The sequence below is a fragment of the Chiloscyllium punctatum genome, chromosome 20 (genome assembly GCF_047496795.1).
Source record: "Chiloscyllium punctatum isolate Juve2018m chromosome 20, sChiPun1.3, whole genome shotgun sequence".
Lineage (NCBI taxonomy): Eukaryota > Metazoa > Chordata > Chondrichthyes > Orectolobiformes > Hemiscylliidae > Chiloscyllium > Chiloscyllium punctatum.
This window is the reverse complement of record NC_092758.1, coordinates 36,956,965-36,984,875: the sequence shown is the minus strand read 5'-3', so window position 1 is coordinate 36,984,875 and position 27,911 is coordinate 36,956,965.

Below are 27,911 nucleotides of genomic sequence, written 5' to 3'. Positions count from 1 at the left end.
TTTATCCCATGTAGTTGCAGGATCCCAAGGCAGAATATGAGGCGTTCTTCCTCCAGGTATGGTGTGGTAACGGTTTGGCGGTGGAGGAGGCCCAGGATCTGCATGTCCTTGATGGAGTGGGAGGGGAAGTTGAAGCGTTCAGCCACGGGGGGGATTGATGGATGTGGGTGTCCCAGAGATGTTCTCTGAAATGATTTGCAAGAAGGCATCCTGTCTCCCTGATGTAGAGGAGACCACATCGGGTGCAACGGATGCAGTAGATAGCATTGGTAGAGATACAGGTAAATTTCTGATGGATGGGGAAGGATCCTTGGGACCTTGGACAGAGGTGAGGGGAGTGGTGTGGGTGGAGGTTTTGCACTTCCTGCGGTGGCAGGAAAAGGTGCCAGGAGTGGGGTGTGGGCTGGTGGGGGGTATGGACTTGACCAGAGAGTCGCAGAGAGAATGGTCTCTCCGGAAAACTGATAGGGATGGGGAGGGAAACATACCTTTGGTGGTGGGGTCTGTTTAGAGGTGGTGGAAGTAGCGGAGAATGATGCAATGTGTGCAGAGGCTGGAGAGATGGAAGGTGAGGACTGGGGGGTTCTGTCCTTGTTGCGTTGGGAGGGGTGGGCTTCAAGGGCGGTGGTGCGTGATGTGGAAAAGGAAGTCGCGATCTTGAAAGGAGGCCATCTGGGACTTTCTGAGTTGGAATTGGCCATCCTGGGAACAAATGTGGCTGAGGAGGAGGAATTGTGAATAAGGGGTGACGTTTTTACAGGAGGTAGGTTGGGAGGAGCTGTAGTTTAAGTAGCTATGGGTGTCGGGTGGGCTTATAATAGATGTCTGTGGTTAGTTGGTCACCGGAGATGGTGATGGAGAGGTCCACAGAGGGGAGGGAGGTGTCTGAGATGGTCCAGATGCACTTGAGATCAGGGTGGAAAGTGTTCATAAAGTTCAACCTCCACGTGGGAGCACGAGGTGGCGCCGATACAGTCAACGATATAGCAGAGGATCAGGTGGGGGGTGGTGCTGGTGTAACTGCAGAAGATGGACTGTTCCAGCTACCTGACAAAGAGGCAGGGATAGCTGGGTCCCATGTGGGTGTCCATGTCTACCCCTTTGGTTTGGAGGAAGTAGGAGGTGGAAGGAGAAGTTGTTGAGGGTGAGGAGCAGTTCAGCCAGGCGGATGAGGGTGTTGGTGGAAGGGTACTGGTTGGGACGGCGTGAAGGAAGAAACAGAGGCAGATCGAAGTGTACAGGGACTGGATGTCCATGGTGAAGGTGAGGCATTGGGGGCCGGGGCACAAACATCTTAGAGGAAGTGAAGAGTGTTGCTGGTGTTACAACTGAAGGTGAGGAGTTCCTGGACTAAGGGGGACAGGAGAGTGTTGAGGTAGGAAGAGTTGAGATCAGTGGGATGGGCACAGGCTGAGACAATGGGTCAATCGGGGCCATCAGGTTTATGAATCTTCGGTAGCTCCCCCTACGTTATCCCATTCCCAAGTCTCCAACTCGGCACATCGCTCCTGACCTGTCCATCACTCCCCCTTCTGACCATAACCTTCTCCCTCACCTTCATCTACCTATCGCTTTCTCAGCTACCTTCCCCCCAGCCCCACACCCCCCTCCCCTCCCTCTTATCTCCCAGTCCCTGGTGCACAAGCCTCATTCCTGATGAAGGGCTTGTGCCCAAAACATTGATTCTATTGCTCCTGGGATGCTGCCTGACCTGCTGTTTCCCAGCAACACACTCTTGACTCTGATCTCCAGCATCTGCAGTCCTCACTTTCTCCTTTCCTGATTAAATGCCAATTTCTTAAGTTCAACCACACTGTCTTACTTCAATTCCTCTCTCTTTTTTTTGTTCTGTTAAAACAATTTTTTCTTTTTCTCTTTCCTCTGCTTTTAATCAGAATTCGAACAGTTTCATTCCTTTTTCCCTTTTCTTGTCTTTTTCCTCTAACTCAAGCTGCTTCATTTTCAACTGAAGTTTAGTCATCTCCAAAGATTCTGAAGGTAATTCCAACAAATTTAAATACTGAGCTACTGTTGTAATTATATCTCCTTTCCTCACAGAAGGAGGTAGCTCCAACTCCAGATTGTCTGCAAATTCAGTATCTTCACCTTAATCAGCTTTTGTAAAACCCACAAAAGCACGTCTACCACCCTCAGAAAACTCTTGGTGACTGAAAGAGCAATTGCTTTGTCAAGCACTGTTTAAACCAACCGAATTCAACACCCAGAATAAAAGACACTCACACCTCCCACTCGCTGCCTTCAAATCGAGCAACCCTAATCCCAAATTGGAACTATAGATCAAATCCCGAAAAAAGCCCCCAAGCTGTTACAGACCAGGCCAGACCCCCTGAAAACATTTCAAGACAGTAGCCCGGACCCTAACTTTGTGAGGTGTTTTAAGCAGGTGTCAAGTTGAGAGAACTTGCCACACCCTTTTCATTGTACAAGTTTTTTTAAACTTAAAAAGCTTCTTCAAGTAGATAAATGAAGACAAAATGGAACCTCTGCCTTTATGGCCCATCTGAAAATACATCTAAGGCCAACCTAAACATGTTAAAGGAGCAGCATCGTTACAGTACTCATATGGTTGCATTCAATGGTCCTTCCAAGAAACCACCTCCCCTTGCTGCTATAATGATTCCTTAATAATTATTGAAGCACATCTCTTTTATTCTCCTTCTCTCTCTCATCTGAACAGACTCTCTCCAGGACTGTTGAGCTGCCAGTCCTGCCCATCTTTCAGCCAAGTCTTGGTCATAGCTATGATAACATACCTCTATTTGCCCTCTGTTCCCTCAGGTTGTCTGTCTGATTCCTCAGGTTCTTTGAACTAAGATGTATTCCATTTAGCATTACTAAACTCACTCCTTTCTTGCCTTCCAGGAATGAAAAACAGTTTACGAGTGAGATGTACTCATGGTATTCTATCACTGTCTGCCTGCTCTGAACACCAGCTCTCTGGTACCATATCCTACCTTCTCCTTGACCACGATCCCATCAGGCCACCATCTCCCACACCATCCGTGACCTCATCGCCTTCAGTGATCTCCCCTCCACCTCCTCCAACCTCATAGGCCCCTAGCCCTGCACTGCCCTGTTCCCCCGTTCCTCAAGATCCACAAGTCAAACTACCCCGACCGACCCATCGCCTCCACATGCTCCTACCCCACGAAACTCATTTCATCCTACCTCAACTCCATTCCCTCCCCCTTGCTCCAGACACTTCCCACCTAACCATGCCCTCCAATTCTTCGGAAATTCCCAGCTTTGTGGCCCCCAATACTTCACCTTCATTATGGATGTGCAGTCATTATATGCATCCATCCCGCACAATTATGGCCTGCAAGCCTTCAGTTTCTTCTTCTTCAACAGACCTATCCAGTTCCCCTCCACTGAGACCCTCCTCCACCTCGCTGAATTGTCCTCACCTTCAATAACTTTCCCTTCAACACCCCCCATTTCCTCCAAATCCAGGAGGTGGCCATGGGCACTCGCATGGATCCTAGCTATGCCTGCTTCTTTGTCGGCTACGTCAAACAGTCCCTCTCCAGTATGCACACAGGTACTGTTCCCCAACCCTTGTGCTGTTACATTGATGAATGTCACCAAGCTGCATCCTTCACCCAGGCTGAACAGGACCAGTTCATTGACTTTGCCAACAACTTCCACCCTGCCCTCAAATTCTCCTGGTCCATCTCAGACACCTCCCTCCCCTTTCTTGACCTCTCTGTTTCAATTTCCAGTGACAATTAACAGACTGACATTTACTATAAACCCCGTCCTGTATGCTGCAAAAACTCCATCCCGTTTTCCCAGTTCCTCCATCTCCTTCACATCTGCTCTGACGAGGAGAAGTTCCACTCCCAAGCATCCCAGATGTCCACCAATTTTAAATGAAGTGCTTTTCCCCACTTCTGTCATCCAGACAGTTCTCCACTGCACCTCCTCCATTCCCCGTTTTACTGCTCTAAACCCCCTCTCAACATAATAGCACATGGGAACCTTAACTGTATTTTAGAGAAGTAAAGTATAAAAGCAGACACTGACTGTGTATTGTGTTCAATTTTAGACACCAAACCTTAGGGAGAATCTCATGGTCCTATGGGTAGTGCAGAGGAATGTTTGATAGAATGATGCCAGCAATGAGGGACTAAAGTTATATTTGACTATAGGAGTTGGGAAGTCATGATGAGGTTGTGCAGGACTTTGGTGAGGCCTCCAGTCCCTCAGTTATAGGAGGGATATTATTAAGCTGGAGAGAGTATGGAAGAGATTTACCAAGATGCTGACAGGTTTGGAAGGTTTGAGATATAAAGAAAGGCTGGATAAGCTGGGACGTTTTTCACTGGAACGTAGGAGGTTGAGAGGTGACCTTCTATAAGTTTAGAAAATAATGTGGGGTATAGATAGAGTTAATGGTAGTTGTCTTTTTCTTAGGATGGGAGATTTCAAGATTGGGGGCACATTTTTAAGAATGGCAGTTGTCTTTTTCTTAGGATGGGAGATTTCAAGATTGGGGGCACATTTTTAAGATAAGAGGAGAGAGATTTAAAAAGCACATGAGGGCAAATATTTTACACAGTGGATAATTCATTATGGAATGAACTTCCTAAGGAAGTGGTGGATGTGGGTACAACTGCAACTTAAAAAAAACATTTGGATAAGTACATGAATAGGGAAGATTTGGAGGGATATGGGCCATGAAAGGCAAGTGGGACTAGTTTAGTTTGTGATTTAGTTCTTATCTGGACTGGTTGGACTGAAGGGTTTGTTTCCATCCTGAGTGACTCTGACTCTATGGAGAGACTGAAGAAGTTATTTTTCTTTCTCATCAAGAGTAGAAAAAATTGAGAGATTCAATAGGGTATCTCAAAAATGTAATGGTAACCTAAACAAAGAGAAACTGCTTTCAGTGGAAGAAACTAGAGGAAACAGACTAAAAGAAGCAGAGGCAACATAAAAAACTTTCATTTTTAACTGTTAGTTGCTGTAAATAGACTGACTGAAAGGGTAGTGAAGGCAATGCTGTATTGTTGAATGGATCCCATCTCACTGGCATTGTCCCTTTATGAGATTTCGAGAACACAATGGCATGTGATATTCCAATACAAAGGTACTTACCTCACCTTTGGTCACTCCTTCTGTGTAATGTTCAGTCAGTCAATTATGTATATGTAACATACAGAAACATAATCATACTCCACACCCAGCCAATGTGTTAATCTATGATATGGCAGCAATCTAAATGGTTCATGTAGTTAATGAACCTCAAGACACCAGTTTCAATAAGAGTCTAGTCTTTGTAGTATAGATTAAATAAGCCAATTTATAAGGCAGCACTCAGGCCACAAAATGATCAGATGAAATGAACTTTAACATTCAGAAGAGAATTGAATACATTCTTGAAAGAAAGAGATTGGCTATGGATAAATATCAAGGAAGGGGATAATTTGAGCCCTATATAAATGTTCATGCTCACGTATTTTCTTATACCAGTGCATTATGTGACTTACTTCCTTTTTTTTCCTGGTCTGCCTATATACTTTCTTGATTTTTATCTTTTTTTCTCATTGATCATGATTGTATATCTCAACCACCATCAAGATCAAAAAAGCTCATGTGCTGCTAATGCTCCAGTGAGCCAGAAGAATGTCCTGAGAATGATCCCCTTCTCAGTGGGATTCACCAAAATTTCAACACAATGACACAGCTGAGAGTGAAACACTACTTTGTAGAAAATCTTTGGTGCAAGCTTACGCAATTACTATACTTTCAAACATCTCCAAATTAGACAAGGAAATGATAGGACAAGCCAAACAGAGGATAGCCAGAGAATTTCTAGAAGCATGACACTCATCTACAAACTCCATCAGTAAACAGATTGACCTAGACTCAATATACCAACCATTGCAACAAGCAACCAGAAGCAGCAGGAAGGAAATCAAATAAATTCCAACGGACACAGGATAGCAGCACTTCACAGGAGCTCCACAGCACTGTGGATGTCACTGAGACAGGGGACAAAACATCTGCAAACCAACTTCCCAGCTCAACTAACATACCCACAACAACTGCAGACAAGGAAACTTGCCAGGAAGACAAACAAATAGGCAAATTTTCATTGTCAAAGAAACAGGAGACTTGCACAAGAATAAGCAGAGTATTCAAGTAGAATACAATTTTTTTTAACAAAAAATAAATAATTGGGATATTGATATTCTATTAGAGGCAGGAGTCTATTAAATGTTATGTGGTATGTTAATAAATTACCCATCTGAAATTATTGCTGTAAATACATGACAATCTAATAACTTGCTCTTTTCTGGAAAATTGAATCTTCTTCCAAAAAGCATCTCTGCAGTACTAATAGAGAATTAAACATAAAAAAAAGTGATAATATTAACAGATGAATCCTGGGTAATAGTCACTTGTGCTATATTTCAACATTAGAAAGAACACATTTTTAATGGAGTGATGCAGTTACTGAACAAGATGACAAATAAATGTGAGGCAAAAACTCAAGCTTTTGTCCACTAAGTACTATCTGGGTAGTTTTTTTTTAGAGAAGGCCAAACTATGAATGAGGCTAATCCTTTCATCGTGTGGAGTATGGTATTAAGATGCACTGTGGAAGGAAATGAAAGGATTATGTTTGCAGTCCTTCTGTTGTACCTCAGTAAATGTTATACGTCATCAGTAAAACCTTGCAAAGTTAACGTCTGAGCTTATTCAATTCCTTCTGTACACAAGCAAACCAAAGTGTTTGAGAAAAATGAATCTTCTGATCCCTGCTACTAAAGTAGTGGTGGGTTATTTGTTTGTGGCAAGTGCTGTTGATTTAGCTGTGTACCTATTGCCATTGTACATATCTCCTTACGTAGTTGAATATTATATCTGGTTGCCATGCATAGCAACATCATGAACATATAAAACGAAAGCAGGTTTATGACTCACTATGTGAAGTGAATAGGAGCACTCTTTTTCTGTCATATGATGAACTAAGGATCAAATAAAATAAAAATGGGGTTGTATGTTGTTTGACTGAAAGCTTGAACCTCAATTGCCCAGTAAGCTCGGACGATTTTCCGTCTAAGCCAAAATCACCTATTCTAATGGTTGCCTGTTTTTATGTACTAGTTTGCCAAGATTAAATATTGTGGGTGAAAGATTTGTCAAGGGCTGCTTCTGGTGGCAAGTCATCACCTCTGATCGTTTTGAGTCAGGCAACACACAAATCTCAAGCTGATGATTTCATTGTGCAATCCAATGAAAAATACAATGCTATCTGCTAAAATAGAGCAGCCAAGCAGAATGCAAGGCCTGAACATAATTTAGCTATCGTGCATGCCATTCTTAAATGGGAAACTGCACTCATTTTACAGAGGTTGCAAAAAACATCCTGGGAAGATTTAAGACAGAATCAAAAGCAGAGACGTAACAAGCAAGATGGAGGACTCCCTGCTTTTGTGCTGTGGTGTTGGTGGCATTAGTGCAGATGATAGAATTGGAGGTAAGTCATTATCGTAAGAGAAGAACAGAAAATTATGGAGAAACCCCGCAGGTTTGGCAGCATCTGTGGATAGAGAAACAGATTTAATATTTTGAGTCTGTTATGAACCTGCTTCAGAACTCAGTTCATGGCAACAGTGTTGAAAGAAGCTCAGTGACTTCATAGAGAGAGTCAAGGTCAATGAAAGTATTACTAACCTCTCAATGCTACTCAATGCATCACTCACCAATCACTCATTAACAATGTCTAACAGTCAAGAATCAGGCCTACCTTTCATATATGTCACCTAACCCTTATACATGTAGAAATGCTGGCAGACTCATACTGCCCTCTCATTGTTTCCACCTACCTTCAGCTGATCAGTGTTGGTAGGCATATTGTATAAACATGTCACAACTCAACACACTGACATATTTCTGAGGGAATAATGCATTCTGAGGAAGGGTCACTAGACCAGAAATGTTAACTCTGATGTTTCTCCACAGATGCTATAAGACCTGCTGAGATTTTCCAGCAATTCCTGTTTTTGTTTAACACTGACATATTTCTCGTATTTACAGGAGAAGAAGATGCAATGACTCCATGGAGTGCGATCCTTATTCAGGAGGATTAAATTTATGAAACTACTCTGAAACTACTATTACCTTTCAGTCAGTCAGCCTGGACTGGTGCTGCCCATGCTGGGATGGATGCATTTCAAAGCTGCAGCCATTGAGGTAGCATTGGAGAGGAATTCAGCGATTGGGAAAGGCAGGTATGAATGAGGGTTGATATTTCAGTTCTGTATAATTAGTTATACTTGTTGGATAAAGACATTACAGATTTTTGTCTTGAAGTATTGGTTTGCATTTCAAGATTTTAGCCAGGTGGATGCTGTGCTGATACCTTGGAAATCAATTGAAAGTTGGCGAACTGTGAAATGACAATATTGTTGAGGTGACAACTTGGGAGAACTGGCATTTCAGCACTTGCTAATAGACAGTGACTTTGAGGAAAAGAGTTCCTTGTCTTCTTCCTGCTTCTCCTCTTCATTTTTAATCTGGCCTCCAAATTGTCTGGTGGCAGGGGATACAATCTTATAATAACTGGCAACAAACCATCATGAAGTTTGCGCGTTTTCTGGTGAGTGCTGGAGGGTGCACCTGCCCCTCTGACTCCACCCTCCCAAGCAATTTTGCCAGTCAAACAATTGTTCCAGAACATCAACAATTTGCTCTACAATGTTTCTGTTGGCAACATGACACACAGTCAGTTGGAACAGATGAATAATTAATTTGCTTTATAGTGGATATCCCTTGTCATCAGCTGCTAGTCTCTGGTTGGCTGTGTTTGTTTGGGTCATGCATTGCAGGAACAGCTGATTGCTACAGGATGAATGCATTGTGGCTGCTGTCAGAACATTAGATATTCATTAAGAGGATCTTCTGGTCATAGCCACACATCAAGTGGACATTGATTAGCCCTTACAGGTACTAAACATTTTCTCTAAGAAATGAGTGCTGTACAGCTCCACATATCGAATCAATTACACCTTGCATCACTGGAAAATCTGCCAGTGTGGCAAATGTATGTACTTTCTCCTCCTGCCTTTCACTGGTCAATAAGAAGCCAATGAAATTATCTGACTACAGGACCCTTGTGAACTCCATAGTGGATACTGGGTGAGTTAGTCTGGGAGATAGATGGTCAAAGGTAGGGTGCAACAACTGACACTAAGCAGAATGGGGTCTAAAATAGGTGATGGATTTCAGTGAGGTTATAAATTGTCATGAGCTGAAACTAAGTTGCTTTGGTTAGCATCAGGTTCATGAGATGCCATTGGGGATGAGTGGGGTTCATTAGTTGACATAGAGGATTTGAAGAACATTTAAGGATAGATGAAGGGGCATGGTTTGATGTAGAATGTATGAAAGCCCATTAAGAATGGATAAGTGGTCGTGGGTTGGCATAGCAGGATGAGAGTCTTTGTGAATGTATGGGCATGGGCTGACATTGTTGAAGGGTTCCTTAAAAACTGAATTTTCCTGGTATTTATAGTATAGAATAAGATTTCTTTTAACAGCAGAACTTAACTTTTCAATATTCTATCTAACAAAAACAAAGGAAAGAATTACAATAAAACACAGAATTCACAGTGCCCAAGACTAGCATCAACAATCCATTTGGAGCCAAATACACCCTATTGTCAGCATCCTATTTTTGAAAAATAAGCTTAGAAAGAAAGATAAAGTAACCCTCTGATCATATAATCAGAGGGCAAAATTATAATGATCATTCAAAGTCATGAGTGGCTGACCCATGATCATTGGCCAAAGGGTTCAAGTAATGGATTGACACTGCGTAAACTACATGTTCCTAGAAATATCAGATTACAATAAGCACCAGGCTCAGCGTGGATTACTCAGGATAGCAGAAACCCACAGGGCTAGGCCACACCCTCAGCTGGAAGAATCGTGCAGGTGTAAAGGAAGGTACAGAAGCCAAATCTGTGTGGGAAAAGCTGTACAGAGGCCAAGAGAGTTAAGGAGCCAGATTCTGTACTGAAGTAAGCAGGCAGTAGTTAGGACAAATCTACACTGAGGAACCGTGCAGGGACCAGGGGTAATCTGGACTCAGGGTAGAGACAAGATTCTCCCAGAGACCAGTCTTCATGCAGCAGTCTTATAGAATCTATAGAATCCTTAAAGTTTGGAAACAGGCCATTTGGCCCAACAAGTCTACACCGACTCTCCAAAGACCACCCACTCAAACTCTCTCCCCTACCCTATAACTCTGTAACCCTGCATTTCCCATGGCTAATCCATATAAACTGGAATCCCTGAACAGTATGGGCAATTTAGCATGGCCAATCCACCCAACCTGCACATCTTTGGACTGTGGGAGGAAATCAGAGCACCCGAAGGAAACTCCTGCAGACACAGGGAGAATATACAAACACGTCACAGGCAGTCACCCAAGGCTGGAATCAAACCTGATGCTATGAGGCAGCAGTGTTATCCACCCACTTCTTCAGTCAGATGGAAAATGGACCAAAAGAAGAGGAGGAGGACTGAGGGAAGAGTTCCCTAACACCCCAGTGCAGAATGCTGTTCCCACAACATTAATGAAACTGAAATATTCCACGCCCACATATAATTGTCCTTGGATATCAGTGAATTATCCCTAATTGTCTGTTGTATCATTTCTTTATGTAACTGACCAGTGTATCATACCTAAACTACTGCTTTTTAACAAACTCAATAAACTATCAGAAAATTGCAGTAAATCTTCAACTGCTTAACTGTGATCATGAACCCCTAAAAGCAACAACTTGGTGGGTATAAAAAGCCATTAGATGGGTGCGTCATTTGAAGGCCTAGAAGATATGAGGGGCCATTATGGAGAGATGTGTTGGTATGTTTGGACATGTGCTGGCATGTATATTCATGAGGAGGAGATAGGGTTTTGGAGTGAGTACTAGAGAACTCAGTACTCAATTTGACAACTGGGAAAAAGTTCCAGGGGCTGAAATGAATCTGTTATGCAGCTGCCTCAGCATCCAGGAGCCCATATGGCTACATCTGATCTGTATCTGAGGGTTGCTAGCCCAAATCTCTTCCACACCCTCAAGTGAAAGATATCAGCTCCAACATACCAGCACTGCCTCAATAATGCTCTGGAATGTCGCCCATGAGTTTAATGCACAAGCCTTGGATTCAAAACCTTGTGATTCAAAGTGAAAAAGTTAGCAACAGAGCCACACCTGACATGTTAAGAAGTTATGATTGCTCACTTTCACTTGTGTGGACTATTTGTACATCTGGGAAAAGTGATAGGCACCAGTTATACCCCTCAGTGCCTCTTCAGACTTCGTCCTGGTGAAAGGATAAAATACTGCTGTGAGTGGAAACATGAGTGAGACCTTTCTAATTGGAGTAGAGGTAGGAACAGGAATAGCAAAGGAGAGGGAGGTTATAGGAGAAAGAGTTTGCCAGGAATAGTTGATGTTTTTTTCTGGTTCTCTATGCCACAGAGAGTTAGCTTTTTGGTGAGACAGATGTTGTGAAGTTTATTAACTTTATTATTTCATTATAACTTCATGACTTATACAGTTATAATATCTCATGCTGCACTATAACAGGCAGTGGAAATAAGAATGGCAAATGCAGTGCTGTCAACCCTGTATAGTTCTCCTTAGCAATTTTTGGGGGCTTTGTACTAAAATTGTAAGTGCTGTTGATGGACTAGTGCAACAAACCTGATATAGTCATATACACAGAATCATACCTTCCAGACAATGCAGCCCATCACCATCCCTGCATCTGTCCAATGTCATTGGAAGATCAGAAGTCTTATGGCATTAGTTAAAACATGGACAAGGAAACCTGCTAATTATTATTTGCTGCCTTGCCTTGGCTGATGAATGAGTACTTCACCATGTTGAATATATCTCATGGAGGAAGCAATGAGGGTGGCAAGGCACAGAATGGATTTTTTCCCTTTCTAATTGCCCAGAGGTGATTTGAGAGTTAATCACATTTCTGTGGGTCTGGAGTGTCGTAATGGTGAGACCATATCAAGGTGGCAGATTTTCTACGTGTGAAGGTATTAGTGAACCAGATAAGTTTTTCAACATTGTTACATAGTTTCCAATAGATGATTTTCTCTTTATCCTAGACCTTCATTAAATTTAAATTTCACCACCAGTGTTAGGATTCAAACTCTGTCCCTAGGCTATGGTTCTGGATCAATCATCTGGTGACCTTGTCATTGTACCATCCCCTGATATGAGATGGCAGCCTGGTGAAGCTACAACATAGGACTATTTGATGGCAAAAAGCAGAATCAGCATGCTACAGACAGGGCAAAGGGATCCCACACCAATCAATTGGATCCAAACACTGCAATCCAGTCACAGTCAATCATGAATGGTGGTTGACAATTAAAGAGCCAACAGGAGGTGAAGGTTTCACAAATATTGCCATCCTAAATGATACAAGTGCCTAACAAATAAATGCAAAAGACCCAGACTGAAATATTTACTTCCCTCTTCAGCTAGAAGGTGTTTTGAAGATAATCCAATTGAGCTTCCTCCTGAGGTCGCCAGCATCATAGATGTTAGTCTTCAATAGAGCTTTGACTAGAGCTTAATGAAAGTGGCATCAAAAATCACAACTGAACCTCCAAAATATTAAAGAGAATTATATTTAAGGGAAAGTAACAGCCTAGTGGCATTATCACTGAACTGTTAATACTGACACCCCGGGAATGTTCCGGGAACCCGGATTCAAATTCTGCCATGGCAAATGGTGGATTTTAATTCACTAAAAATCTGAAATTAAGAGTCTAATGATGACCATGAATCCATTATCAATGATCGGGAAAACCCATCTGGTTCACTAATGCTCTTTACAGAAGGAAACTGCTATAATTACCTGTTCTGGCCTACATCTGACTCCAGACCCACAGCAATGTGTTTGACTCTTAACTGCCCTCTAGGCAATTAAGGATGGACAATTAATGCTGGCCTAGCCAGTGTTACTGTCATACTGTGAATGAATTTTTAAAAAAGTAAAATCAACATTAGAAAACAATGTGCTAAATGCAATATCAACCTTAAGGATATCTTGCTACAACTTTTGTGATTACTTCTACATTGGTGGTGACTGTATGAAGTGCTGTAGCAAAGAAATATAGGAGTCATGTGTCTTATCCCGATTTAAAAGGAAAAGCAGGCTCCAGCAGGCTTTATACAGCACTGATGCATTTCTGGGAAAGTAACTCAGCTAAAGAAATTTCACAAAAAGCTCTTTGGTGAGATAAGAACCTGATTTATTTTGTTTACCACCCATAAGGGGACAGGTTAGAACTGGACAATCAATAGAAAAAAAAAGAGAGTAGGAACAAAATATTGCAGATGCTAGAATCTGTACTGAAAATAACAAATGCTGGAGATCACAACAGGTCAGACAGAATCCATGGAGAGAGAGCAAGCTAACATTTCCAGTCTAGACTCAAAACGTTAGCTTGCTGTCTCTCCGGGGATGCTTTTTGGCCCACTGTGATCTCCAGCATTTGTCGTTTTCAGAAAAAGAGTAGAATATTCCAGGAGTGAGAACAAGAAAAAAAGAGAAAAAAAGGAAAGAAGAGAGAGAATTGTGGGTATGTTGAAAGCAGAAAGAGAGGCAGGAAAGGTAAAGAGAAAGGGAGTTTACGTTGAGACAGTCTGAGGTGAGAAAGGCAAGTCTTTACAAAAGCAGCTCTGATGAGGGAACCACACCTACTCAGTTAGAAGGATTGAAGTATTTAAGTTTGGCTTTTTAATCCCTAGATTTGATGAGGAAGAGCGAGACACCTTTTTCATCTATTTCAAGTGGTTAGCACAGTAGTTAAAGAGGTATGTCCATCAGTGGAGTCTACTTTTGCAGAGCAAGCTGACAGGAAAATTCACAAAGTTTACTTCTTTTACAGAAAATGCTTATTCACAGAAGCAGGAAAGCCTGGAGAAAGTAGGCAGCAAGCTAGAAAAAAGGCTGGGAGCTGTAGTGATTGGAACAAGGTTAGCCAGATTGATCGCATAGAATATGAGTTTCCTATTTGGGACTGTTAACCTGGGCTAATCAGGGAGTCCTGGCTGACTAATATAACAGGAGTCTCAGGGATTCTCCTCACTCTGAACTAACTGGTCAGAGCTCATGTACTGTGTACATGGAAATAAAGGATGACTTAGTGATGGGATGTGGCCTCTATCGAGTCATTTCAGTGCTGATGAAAGAAAACAGCACGCTGTAGAAGAAAGTTCACTCACAATAGCCATCTTTGAATCGGAGTAAGCATCTCTGGCATCATGCGTCATTTGAGAAGCTTGACTCATTCAATCTGGGCCCAGTTCAGGATGCATTATGAAAGCAGTAAAAATGGGCCATCATTTTTTGAATTCTATCATCTGATTTAATGTCAGGGGACCTTTCATGGTTTAAAATGGTTTAAGAAGGGAACGTGTCTAAAGGTGGCCACAATGATCCCTTGACAAGAGGTTGAGCTAGTTCATGAAACCATTGATAAAATTAATCTGAAATTAAAATGTCATCAAAATGACTGAAACTGGTCACTTAGATCTATACCTTCAGTTTGATGTACACCTTACTAGAAGTTTCTCACACTGGGATGAAAGAGTCACTGGCAGCTTACCTACCTCGAAAAAACAATAATGCTAGATAGGAAATTTGCAAATAAACTGTGTTTCAGGCAAACATTTGTAGGCAGAAAGAATAATGATGGATTTGTAACATCAGAAATGGAAGTCCTATTTTCTCCCTTCGTGTTTTTGTTACATTCTTGGAAAACAGCATCGGGTGAGATCCAAATTGGAGAAACATCCATTCATCAAAAACTTGAAAAAATATTGAAAAATATTACTATCGCTGAGGATACAAGTTATCAATTAAACAACCATGATGTCAGTTTAAACCGAGCACTTTGATGTTTCTAAGATTTCTTTTAGAATTGCATATTTCTACTCTTTCTTTTTGTTCTAAACACACTCTTTAAACTTTACACTTAAGTTGTGTGTGTATTTTAAATTTTTTTAATGTAGTTAATAAACAATAAAATCCCTCTTTCTTTCAAAACAACTCTTGTAACTAGCACGTTCATTTTTGAATTGAAGTGTGCAAAACTTGAGTGCTAAAAGAAATCAAAAATGTAGCTAACGAAGTGAGATAGAAAGAGGGGAGATATTTCAGCCCAACTCATTGGTCAGAACACTCAGCCTGCCTGCAGAGTTGTCATGTTTGAAGTTAGGGTTGAGAATGGGTTTTGCCCATTCTAGTTAGTTCTATTTCTGTGAGTAGCAGTTGCAAATATAGTTGAGAGAAAACGTACAAATCTGCATTACAGAGGAGCAATCATTTTTGTAGCCTTTGAACATATTTACCTGACAGGAAATGTTACATTAGTTTGTATGAAGTATTTCCCCAAGTATCAGGTCATCAATCTAACATTATTGTAAAGGCCCTAACAATGACAATATTATGTAGATATGGAGTTGTATACTAGGATTACATACTGGATTAGTGGTGCTGGAAGAGCACAGCAGTTCAGGCAGCATCCAACGAGCAGCGAAATCGACGTTTCGGGCAGTATTTGGTTTTCAGCATCTGCAGTCATTGTTTTTACCATACTAGGATTACAGTCAAATTCTATTTAAAGTTGTTTAAAGTCCAAAATCATATGCAGATATTTCAGAGGGTGAGTAAATTATTTATCTCAATTTCAACATCACTTAAGTAACTGAAAATTTAACCAACAAAATCATTCAACTCACTGACTAGCAGACCATAAAGTATAGAAAAGTGAGAATACATATCTTGGGAATGGCTTATGTTTGTATCCTGATTCATGGTTGGTAATGATAAATTTATCTTCAGGGAGCTTTAGTAGATTTTGTAGAGGAGCAATAACTAAGCTGTTTAAATTTGTTGACTGATGTATTCCTCTATTTTTAACATGTGCCACTCAAAGATCTTTCAACCATTTAACAATCGATTAGTTTTTATGGTTTGAATTTCTTGCGAGCTGTGTTTTCACTGAGCCAAGATTGAGTATTTTTGTTTATAATTTTCTATGTTCAAGATATCATAAATTTCAATTTCAGTCAGTATCGGAAAATAAGTCTGTGAGAAACATGTATTAAAAGACTTTGCTGTTGGAAATTTGATAAAATCAGTATCTCTTCCAGCCCAAGCTGATTTTATCTGTTTCTTATAAGAAGCTGATGACAAAGCTTTCAATAAGTAAAATATGCATCAATTTTAGTTTGACATGTAAATTCCACTTAGCTCTAAATATAAGTTCAACAATTTACAGATGTTTCACTCTGTTTTACAGAGGAGAGAATGTCATAGTTGAAAATAGGAAGAAACATAGAAAATGTAATCTGCACAGACAAATATACTCATTCTAAGGGCAATTCATTGTTTAACTATATTCAGGATGTGGAAGTACTTTAAGCCATAGAATCCCTACAGTGTGTAAGCAGGCCATTCAGCCCATTGAATCCATACCAACACTCCAAAAAGCATCTCACACTAACCAATCTCCTACCCTATAACCCTGATTCCCCATGGCTAATTCACCTACCCTATACATCCCTGACACTGTGGGCGATTTAGCATGGCCAATCCATCTAACCTGCACATCTTTGGACTGTGGGAGGAAACCAGAGCACCCAGAGGAAACCCACACTGTAGAAAGTACAAACTGCACACAGACCTGATGGCAGAATTGAATTCAGGTCCATGCTGCTGTGAAGTAGCAGTACTAACCACTGAGCCACCATGCTGCCATGATGCTTCAGGAAGGGAGATTAATTTTTCAGGTCTCCCTTAGAAACAGAACAATACATTGTACGCTATGCAGTATAATAGTTCATCTTTTATTGGTGTGCTCTGTACAGCAAACAATAGACAATAGACAATAGACAATAGGTGCGGGAGTAGGACATTTTGCCCTTCGAGCCTGCACCACCATTCATTATGATCATGGCTGATCATCCTCAATCAGTATCCTGTTCCTGCCTTATCTCCATAACCCTTGATTCCACTATCCTTGACAGCTCTATCCAACTCTTTCTTAAACAAATCCAGAGATGGGCCTCCACTGCCCTCTGGGGCAGAGCATTTCACAGACCCACCACTTTCTGGGTGAAGAAGTTTCTCCTCATCTCTGTCCTAAATGGCCTACCCCTTATTTTTAAGCTGTGTCCTCTGGTTTTGGACTCACCCATCATCGGAAACATGTTTCCTGCCTCCAGAGTGTCCAATCCTTTAATAATCTTATACGTCTCAATCAGATCCCCTCTCAGTCTTCTAAACTCAGGAGTACACAAGCCCAGTCGCTCCAATCTTTCAACATAAGATAGTCCCGCCATTCCAGGAATTGACCTCGTGAACCTACGCAGCACCATCAGAGTGGGTTCTGTTATTATATGTGTATTTCTATTGCAGTTCATACAATTGTTATGCTAATGGAGCTATTTTCTTTCCCCTTAGGTGTGCTATCTGGAGAAAGAATCATGCTGAAATATGATACTACATTTGACAACATTTGACTACATTCTCTGGTAACTCATCCAAGTATCCATACTTCATTATGTGAACAATGAATAACATTGGATTTTGATTGTTACAGTTAACCTGACTTTTTACTGGGTATTCACTTCATTGGAACTTTGCTAAATTTCTATTGCCTTATCAAATGATGCTGATGATTCTGATGGTTTCAGACCTACTCTGCATTTTAAGATTATTGTTAAACACTGCAATATGAAACAACACTTTGGAAAGTATTTAATGGCAACAGTATGGGTCTAACTGATGGGCTGAAGAGATTGCAACAGGCCTGTGACACCTCTTTTCAGGAACTTCCACCATTCTAAGTGCCATTCAGGAATTTAACTGTGTAGCATCAACAATCCCTACAAGATTAAGGATCCCAGGGTTTTTTTGAGAGGCTTGCAACTCCACTGATTGGTGGCATGCTATGGCAGTGGGGGCTACTATTGGTTCAACATCTATAAGAAACCAACAATAGTTACTGGATCCCAGGCCACAATTGAGTGATGTTGGGATAGTGATCATGGAATGGGGGTAGTAGAGACTGGAGAGGGGTTGTCAGGCAGGGCTGTGAGTGGTGCTCTGTGCACACCCCTTCCCAATACCAGGTTCAATCAGAGACTGAGTGCCTTTTAATGAACGAAGCATCCCCCAACAGCCCAAACTCAGAGGTCCGCAAGCAGCCCTGCATGGATTCACCTGTCAGCAGCAACAGAATGAGAACCTTAATAAGGAATTAATTGGACTTTTACAGGCATTAGCTGATAATAGGTTATGGTATAAACAGAATGGAGGTAAGGAGTGAGCAGGTTACCCATCCATCACAATTATACCTCTATGAATACCTCCCCACAACCAAACCTGTCATAGGGGAAGGAATTAATTTTCACCTTATTGCTCAACATAACATGGTAGGAGAATTGAGCTCCACCACTTTAGGTGGGAATTCAAAGGGCTGGTGACAGGATGTTTAACCTTACTTCTTTTCCACTTGGATCATCCTGGATATATAGAATGGATGTCTCCTCCTTGATATATCATTGAAGCAACACAGAGGGAGTTTTACTCTGCAGCATGATGATAAAGATTAAAACTGGAATTAAACTTTGTGCATTTCTGTAACATTTAAAAAGTTATATTTTACCATTATGCAGCTTCTAACTCCATTATCACAGTTTCAGTCTATGATACAATAATTGAAACACCAATTAATGCTTACCATTTGAGCACAATTAATATACAATCAGTGCCTTGTATTGTCTTAGAATGCTTGATGAGGCTGTGTTAAAGTAATGTTGTTTATATTTAATCTATTTTATGATTGCATTGGACATTGTTCATATTACCACTGAGAGCAAAGCCTCAAAATGTTCTGCTCTGCAATATCACTTATTATTCACAGAATTAGGCAAGAAATTAAACACAAGCAAGCCCATGATTCTGCACTCTAGAGAGGGTTAGGTTGACTTTGATTTCTGTCAACTTAGTGAGAGGAGGCCACTTGATTTTTGTCAATTCATTGAGCAGATTGCCAGTTTCCTGTGAGAATTCTGAAATATGTCCATTTTCTGGAGAAATTATATAATTTAACTCTAAATGATATAGCATATAGCCAGGAAATATGTATTTTCCCTCAACATGTGAGATTGCTTCTTGGTTTCTAGAGCTAGATAATTTAATGGCTGCAGGAGCATTTGAGTTTTGCATACTTAGCTGAAACTCAAAATCATGCTGGGTCATCAGCGCCAGCAGAAACCATGATAGTGCAAGTAAACTGCAAAATAAACCGCAACTATCTGATAAGTGAGGTACCCTATTTTTTTTCTTTTTAAAAAATATACTGAACAGGTCAAAAGTCTTTCTTTTGCTCTTCAGACTAAATAACTAATTTGTTTTTACTGTGAATAATGAATTAACAGATGCATATTCCAGCTACATTTACTATTAAGGTGAATATTTTATTTGAACGTGAATGTTTTTTTACACCGAACACAGCACTGTTTGAGGGTTAACTGTTATCGATATCAGAAGGGTCTTAAACAGGGAAGAAACATTCATAGACATAAGAATAGATGTAGATGAAACCACAAAGCTTTCTCTTGCTTTAAAATGAAATATACTTAACGTTAGCATTGACTGTGTGACACCCACCTATTTGAGGTGAGGAAATAGTCAGCTCTGTTTACTTTATTTTATCTAATTCTATTCTGAAATAATTCTGTAGCAGTTGCACGACCATAAGCTGTAGGAGCAGAAGTATGTCATTGAACCCACAGAGTCCATTCTGGCAGTCAATGAGATTATGTCTTATTTGGGTGATCTAATTGAGGTTTATAAAATCATGAAGGGCAAAAATAGGATGAATAACAAAGGTATTTTCCCTAAGGTAGGGAAGTTCAAAACTAAGGGGCATATTTTTAAGGTGACAGAAGAAAGATTTAGAAAGGACATGAGGGGCAACATTTTCCACAGATTTATTTGGAAGAATAGGCTCCCGTGTGTGGAATGTATTGCCAGAGGAAGTGATGGGTGCAGGTGCAGTTACAATTATTTGAAACACATTTGAACAAGTACATGAATAGGAAAGGTTTGAAGGAACATGGGCCAGATGGGAATACTTTAGATTGAGAACACAGTCAGTTTGGACTAGTGGACTGAAGCATCTGTTTCAATGCTGTCTGGCTCCATGATTCTATGATAATCCTCAACTTCAATTTCCTGCCTTAATCCTATAACTGGCAGATTGAGGCTGGGAATCACTGGAAGATGAACAAACACTGTCGCCTTCCATCATGCTGGAATTGAAAGTGCACAATAAAAGAAAATGGCCGCAAGCACACTTGGAGTGACTCGCCCTGTGAGGGAAGACGCTGCAGCAATAATCGTAAGTAGGACTTTTAAAGGGGAACAGCATAGGTCACAGGCCTATAAAAGATCTAACTTACAGGTATTCAGGCTGACAACTATCTGGCCATTCTATATCATTGATCCTCTCTGTATATGGTATCTCCCTCACACAGCCACTGTTGATTGTTCAATATATCTCATCAGTGTATGATACTATGATCTTTTATTATAAATTTTGTGTCCTATGATCCTATTCCACTAGCTACCTGATGAAGGGGCAGTGCTCCGAAAGCTTATACTTCCAAATAAACCTATCGTGTGATTTTTAACTTTGTCCACCCCAGTCCAAACCAGCACCTCCACATCAAAACAACTCTTTGGCAGCTACACCTTTGTGCACAGATGAGCCAAGTGTTACAGCTGTTAAACCGGGGTGGCGGGGGAGGGGGGGGGGGGCAAATGTGTCAGCAGCAGCTGATACCATGAATATGGATAATTTTTCCACTGGTAGGTAGTTGTCAGCGCAGACCTCTAACCATTAGTATGTGGTCATGAACATTTGCCAGATGGTGTGAAAATGCATTGAGTATCTACACAGAGAGACTCAGAAATGGATGCACAAATTTTAAATCATCTACGTTTATATACACAGTTGTATTGACAATAAAAGACCTTCTTCACACATGCTACTAAAGTGCCCTCAATATATCTTTACTTATTCTGTCCCTCCCGCTATGTCTCAGTGCACTGTCTGTTTCAAGGGAGCCTGTTTTGATGTGGAGTCTATTAGCCGTGGAGGGTTGGTAGGATGATCCTGGAAGTGCTTGTGTCTGGGTCCCAAGAGTCTTCTTGCCAGGTAAAATTGAACCTCCTAGGCCTGAACGTTCAAAGTTTTGATGATGACTCTGGAGGTACTCGTGGGCCAAATGGGTTAGTCATTTGCAGAGTCAGGGTGTGGGATGAGGGTATAGTGCAGCCTGAGTGGAGGTAGAGGGCTTGGCCAACTCTGCAGTATCTCAAATGGAAACTGATGAGGTGCTTATATGTGGTTCCACCTCTGGCTTTGTGGCACTTGGCACTGCATTGTCTCTTCATGAGGGAGTGGGTTGGGGGGGGAGGGGGGGGGTGGGGGGGGCTTCTGGACTGAGGCTAAGGTTTCCAGTTGCTACCCTCATGCCTTTGATGCAGATATGTGTGCATATTCAGCTACCCCCTGACGTTGCTGGACCTGGCGATCCATGGCAGCTGCTTACCTGTCCATGGAGGAAGACAGATCATCACAGGACTCACTATATTGCTCAGCTTCTGGACAGTGAGGGCCATTACATCTCAAATGCCTGCCTTCTGCCAATGGTTTACCCTGTGCGATTTGGTCCCTGATTGCCATCACTACAGGTTCATCTCTTGCCTGGGCTTGAACAGATGCCATGTCGTCATCCATCCACTGCCAAATACAGAGCTGTCACTGTGAGCTGCTCAGAAGCAAAGTGGATAATGGGGATCCTGTAGATGTAATATTTCTGGACTTTTGGTAGACATTTGATAAGGTGCCAAATAAAAGGTTAATTCACACAGTTGGAACATGTGGGATTAGGAGTAATTTATTAGCTTGGATAGATGACTGGCTGATGGACAGAAGGTAGAGAGACAGGATCAATGTTTTTTTGTCCTGGATGGTAAGATGTAACTAGTGGGGTGCCACAGGGTTCGGTTCTTGGACCCCAGCTATTTACAATCTACATTAATGACTTGGATAAAAGGATAGAAGTTTCTATAGCCAAATTTGCAGATAACACAAAATAGGTGGGACGGTAAATTGTAATGAGGAAACAAGACCCTTACAAATGGATGTAGATAGATTAGGAGAGTGGGCCAAAATGGGGCAAATGAAGTTTAACATGGCATTTTGGTTGAAAAAATGAGAAATTAACCTATTATCTAAATGGGGAGAGACTTTGGGTGCTCTAGTGCTGAGGAATCTGGGTGTTCTCATTCATGACACACAGTACTAGCATGCAAGTACAACAGATAATAAAGAAAGTGAATGGAATGTTGTTTTTATAATTAAGGGAGTAGAACATAAAGTTAAGGAAGTACTGTTTCAATGATACAAGGCATTGGTGAGGCTGCATGTGGAGTATTGCGAGCAGCTTTGGTCCCCTTATTTGAGGAAAGATGTAATGGCATTGGAGGCAGCTCAGAGAAGGTTCACTAGATTGAACCCAGAGAGATGAGGGGCTTTTCATATGAAGAGATATTGAACAGTTTAGGCCTATACTTTCTGGAATTTAGAAGAATGAGGAGAGATCAAATTGAGACATTCAAGATGATTAAAGGTATAGATAAAATAGACATCGAGTGGATGCTTCTTCAGATGGGGCATTTAAGGATGAGAGGTCATAGTTTTAGGATAACGAGTAGCAAATTTAAAACAGAGTTGAGGAGAAATTACATCTCCCAAAGGGTTATGAATCTAAGGGATTCATTGTCCCAAAGTATAGTGAATGCTGGGACAGTGAACAAATTTAAGGAGGAGGTAGACCGATTTCTAATTGGTAATGGATTGATGGGTTATGGGGAGAAGGCAGAAAAAATAGGGGTGAGGAGCATGTCAGCCATGATGGAATGGCAGAGCAGACCCGATGGGCCAAATGGCCTAACTCTGCACCTATATGTTATGGAGTTACTGATGAAGATACTGGATTGTGAAGCCTGCAGTTGCCACCGGGGTGAGCTGGTGGGGGGTGCAGGAGGCAGCCTTGTTGATGAGACCTCAGAGACCTCAGTACTCCTGTTGAGAGTGAGGGGTTTTCTGCAGCTGGCTGTTTTTCTGCAGGCATCATAGGATTCTTACAGAACCAACAAGAGAATAGATGCGGGTTGAGTCAGTAGTTAGAAAGGCAAATGCAATAATGGTATTTACTTTGAGAGGACTTGAATATAAAAATGGAGATGTACTTCTGAGGTTCTATAAGACTTACAGGCCTCCCTGTAGACAGAGGTGAGATAGAGGTACAAATATGTAGAGAGATCATAGAAAGACGTAGGAACAACAGTGTGGTGGTGATAGGAGATTTTAGTTTTCCTAACATTGACTGGGATTCACTTAGTGTTAGAGGATTGAATGGTGCAGAGTTTGTAAGAAACATCCAGGAGGATTTTCTAGAGCAGCAAGTAAGTAGTCCAACTCATGAATGGGATCCGTGCTGGACCTGGTGTTAGGAAATGAGCCCAGCCAGGAGGTTGAAGTTTCAGTAGGGGGATTACTTTGGGAATAGTGATTACATTTCCATAAGTTTCAGGACAAAGATGAAAGTGGTCCTAAAGGAAGAGTGCTAAATTGGGGGAATGCCAACTATACCAAAATTCGGCAGGAGCTGGGGAATGTAAATTGGGAGCAGCTGTTTGAAGGGAAATCCACATTCGATGTGTAGAAGGCTTTTAAAGAGAGGTTGATTAGAGTTCAGGAGAGATGTGTTCCTGTGAAAATGAAGGATAGAAATGGCAAGATTAGAGAACCATGGATGACAGTCGAAATAGTGAGACTAGCTAAGAGGAAAAAGGATGTGTACATAAAGTCTTAGCGACTGAAGTCAGAAAAAGCTTTGGAAGAATATCAGGAACGTAGGACCAATGTGAAATGAGGAATTAAGAGGTCTAAAAGGGGTAATGAGATATCCTTGACAAGCATGGTTAAAGAAAACCCCAAAACCTTTTATTCGTGTATAAGGAGCAAGAGGGTAACTAGAGAAAGGGTTGGCCCACTCAAGGACAAAGGAGGAAAGATATATGTGGAGTCAGAGAAAATGGGTGAGATTCTTAATGAATACTTTGCATCGGTATTCACCAAGAAGAGGGACATGGCAAATGTTGAAGTTAGGGATAGATATCTGATGATTCTAGGTCAACTCGGCATAAGGAGGGAGGAAATGTGTATTCTAAAAAGCATTAAGGTGGACAAGTCCCCAGGTCCAGATGGGATCTAACCCAGGTTACTGAGGGAAGCTAGAAAGGAAATAGCTGGGGCTTTAACACATATCTTTGCAGCATCCTTGAAAACGGGGGAGGTCCCTGAGGCCTGGAAAATTGCTAATGTTGTCCCCTTGTTTAAGAAGGGTAGCAGGGATAATCCCAGTAATGACAGACCCGTGAGCCTGACGTCGGTGGTAGGGAAGATACTAGAGAAAATACTAAGGGATAGATATCTACCCATTTGGAAGAAAATCAGTGACAGGCTTATCAGTGACAAGCAATATGGTTTTGTGCAGGGAAGGTCATGTCTTACAAACCTAATAGAATTCTTTGCAGAGATGACGAAGTTGATTGATGAGAGAAGGGATGTAGATGTTATATAGATGGACTTTGCTAAGATATTTGATAAGGTTCCCCATGATAGGCTGATGAAGAAGGTGAAGTCGCATGGGGTCCAGGGTGTTCTAGCTAGGTGGATAGAGAACTGGTTGGGCAACAGAACACAGAGAATAGTGGTGGAAGGGAGCTTCTCAAAATTGAGACCTATGACCAATGGTATCCACAGGGATCCGTGCTAGGACCATTGTTGTTAGTGATATACATAAATGATTTGGAGGAAGGTTGCCTTATTAGCAAGTTTGCAGATGACACTAAGATTGGTGGAGTTGCAAATAGTAAAGGGGACTGTCAGACAATACAGCAGAATATAGATAAATTGGAGAGTTGGGCAGAGAAATAGCAGATGGAGTTCAATCCGGATAAATATGAGGTGATGCATTTTAGAAGATGTAATTCCAGAGCAAATTATACAGTAAACAGAAATGTCCAGGGGAAAATTGATGTACAGAGAGTTCTGAGTGTTCAGGTCCATTATTCCCTGAAAGTGGTAATGCAGGTCAGTAATGTGGTCAAGAAGGGATATGGCATGCTTTCCTTTATCAGATGGAGTATTGAGTATAAGAGTTAGCAGGTCATGATACAATGGTATAAGACTTTGGTTTGGCCACAGTTGGAATACTGCGTACAGTTCTGGTTGCCATATTACCAAAAGGATGTGGGTGCTTTGGAGAGAGTGCAGAGGAGGTTCACCAGGATGTTGCCTGGTATGGAGGGCACTAGTTTGAGGAGAAGTTGAGTAGATTAGGATTATTTCCATTCAGAAAGAAGGTGGCTGAGGGGGGACCTGATTGAGGCCTGCAAAATCATGAGCGGTATAGACAGGGTGGATAGCAAGAAACTTTTTTCCCAGAGTGGAGGACTCAATTACTCGGGGTCATGAGTTCAAAGTGAGAGGGGAAAAGTTTAGGGGAGATGTGCGTAGAAAGTTCTTTATGGAGAGGGTGGTGAGGACCTGAAATGATTTGCCAGCGGAGGTGGTAGAGGTGGGCATGATAGCACCATTTAAGATGTATGAATGGGTACATGAATGGGCAGGGAGCAAAGGGGTACAGATCCTTAGAAAATAGACAGCAGATTTAGATAGAGGAATGGGATCAGCGCAGGCTTGGAGGGCCGAAGGGCCTGTTTCTGCAGTGTAATATTCTTTGTTCTATGTTCTTTGACTCTGGTCAGATCATATTTAGAGTACTGTGTGCAGTTCTGGGCCCCATATCTCAGGAAGGATGTACTTGTCCTGGAATGTGTTCAGAGTCGGTTCATGAGAATGGTCCCAGGAATGAAAAGCTTAATATGTGAGCAACCTTAGAAGACTCTAGGTTTATAGACAATAGAGTTTTGAAGGATTGGTGGGGGGGGGGGGGGGGGGCGAAGGGAGGGGTTAGAATCTAATTAAAACACACAATATTGAATGGCCTGGACAGAGTAGATGTTTGGAAGATGTTTCCATTTGTAGGAGAGGTAAAGACTTGAGGGCATAGCCTTAGGTTGAATGGAAGACCTTTTAGAATGGAGATAAGAAGAAACTTCATCAGCCAGAGAGTAGTAAATCTATGGAATTCATTGCCACGGAAGGCTGTGGACACAAGGTTATTGAGTATATCTAAGTCTGAGATAGATGGGTTCTTGAGTGTCAAGGGATACAGGGAGAAAGTGGGAGAATGGAGATGAGAAACTTATCAGCCATGACTGAATGACAGAGCAGACTCAATGAGCAGAATGGCCTAATTTCTGCTCCTACGTCTTATGGTCCTTTGGTCTTCTAAGGTGTAACCTGTTCTCAGTGTTCAGGTCCTAAATGCCTCAGAACTGGCCCAAAGTTTGGTTTTTCCTGTTTCTATACTCACCAGTATGTGTTATTGGAAACAAGCCTGAAATAAGAATCCTGAATTAGAACCGGAAATGTTTTCCCCTTTTTCTTGTCTAGATCGCTCAGTTCTACTTCCAAACCTGCCATCCTCTTTCCTGCGTAAGTAATTGTGGATGACTTCTGGCTCTTCACCCTCCTCCAAAACAATATCCCACAGTTATTCTGCAACATTCTTAATTCTAGTACAAGGGAGGTAAAAAGCCATCCTGGAGTCACATCTATAGCAAATGAAATGCCTATCTCTTCCCCAAACGATCAACTTGCTATTACCCTTCCACACTTGCTTGCCCTACCCCACCCAGCTGTGCAGTTGAGCCCATTGTGGTGGCACAAGCTTGTGTTTCACTATATTCCCCTGAAGCACCATCACCCTAATCAGTATCCAACATGGAAACAAAAACAGAAATCATTGAAGATACTCAGCAGATCTGGCAGCATCTGTGGAGAGAAAGCAGAGTTAATGTTTTGAGTCCAGTGAACCCTTCTACAGAACTGTATTCAGATCCTCCATTTTATTTATTTCAGTCCTAAATAAAAAGCCAGTTTGTGAATGAGATAGACTCTGGGTATTACACTACCGAGCTAGACTTTCTAGATTGCATGGTTGTAGAGTCATTAGATCACAATTTCGTAAAAAGTCCCTTTCGCCCATCGGCTCTGTACCGAACAAAACTGTTCTATTTCCATTTTCCAGTGTTTGGCTCATAGCCTTGTATAGCTTAGCATTGAAAGTCCATATCTAAATACTTCTTAAATGTTATGAGACTTTCTGCCTTAGAGAGAGGTTTAGACACTTAAGTGGTTTAAAATAGATAAGGAGAAGGCTGGCTGTATTTAATATGGATCAGCACCAGGACCAGTTGAAGGATGCTGAAGGGTGCGAGGATGTAATCTGTGGAAGCAGTGCAACAATTTTACAATTTTCATTCAATAGTTGAGTAAAGCTTCCATAGTCCCAGAGGACCACTGGGCTGCTCTCTCATTGGAGAGAAATGACATGTGCTTACCATGCCTCAGGCAAGGGGAGGGCTTGAGACAAAGAGTCCTTCATGGTAACCTCAGCCAGTACAGGAACTGAACCCATGCTGTTGGCATCAGTCTGTATTGCAAACCAATCATCCAAGCTAACCAAACCCTTCATAAAGTTCAATCAAACCAGGGTGGCAAGTTGGCTCTGTGGTTAGCACTGTTGCCTCACTGTGGTAAAAACAAGGACTGCAGA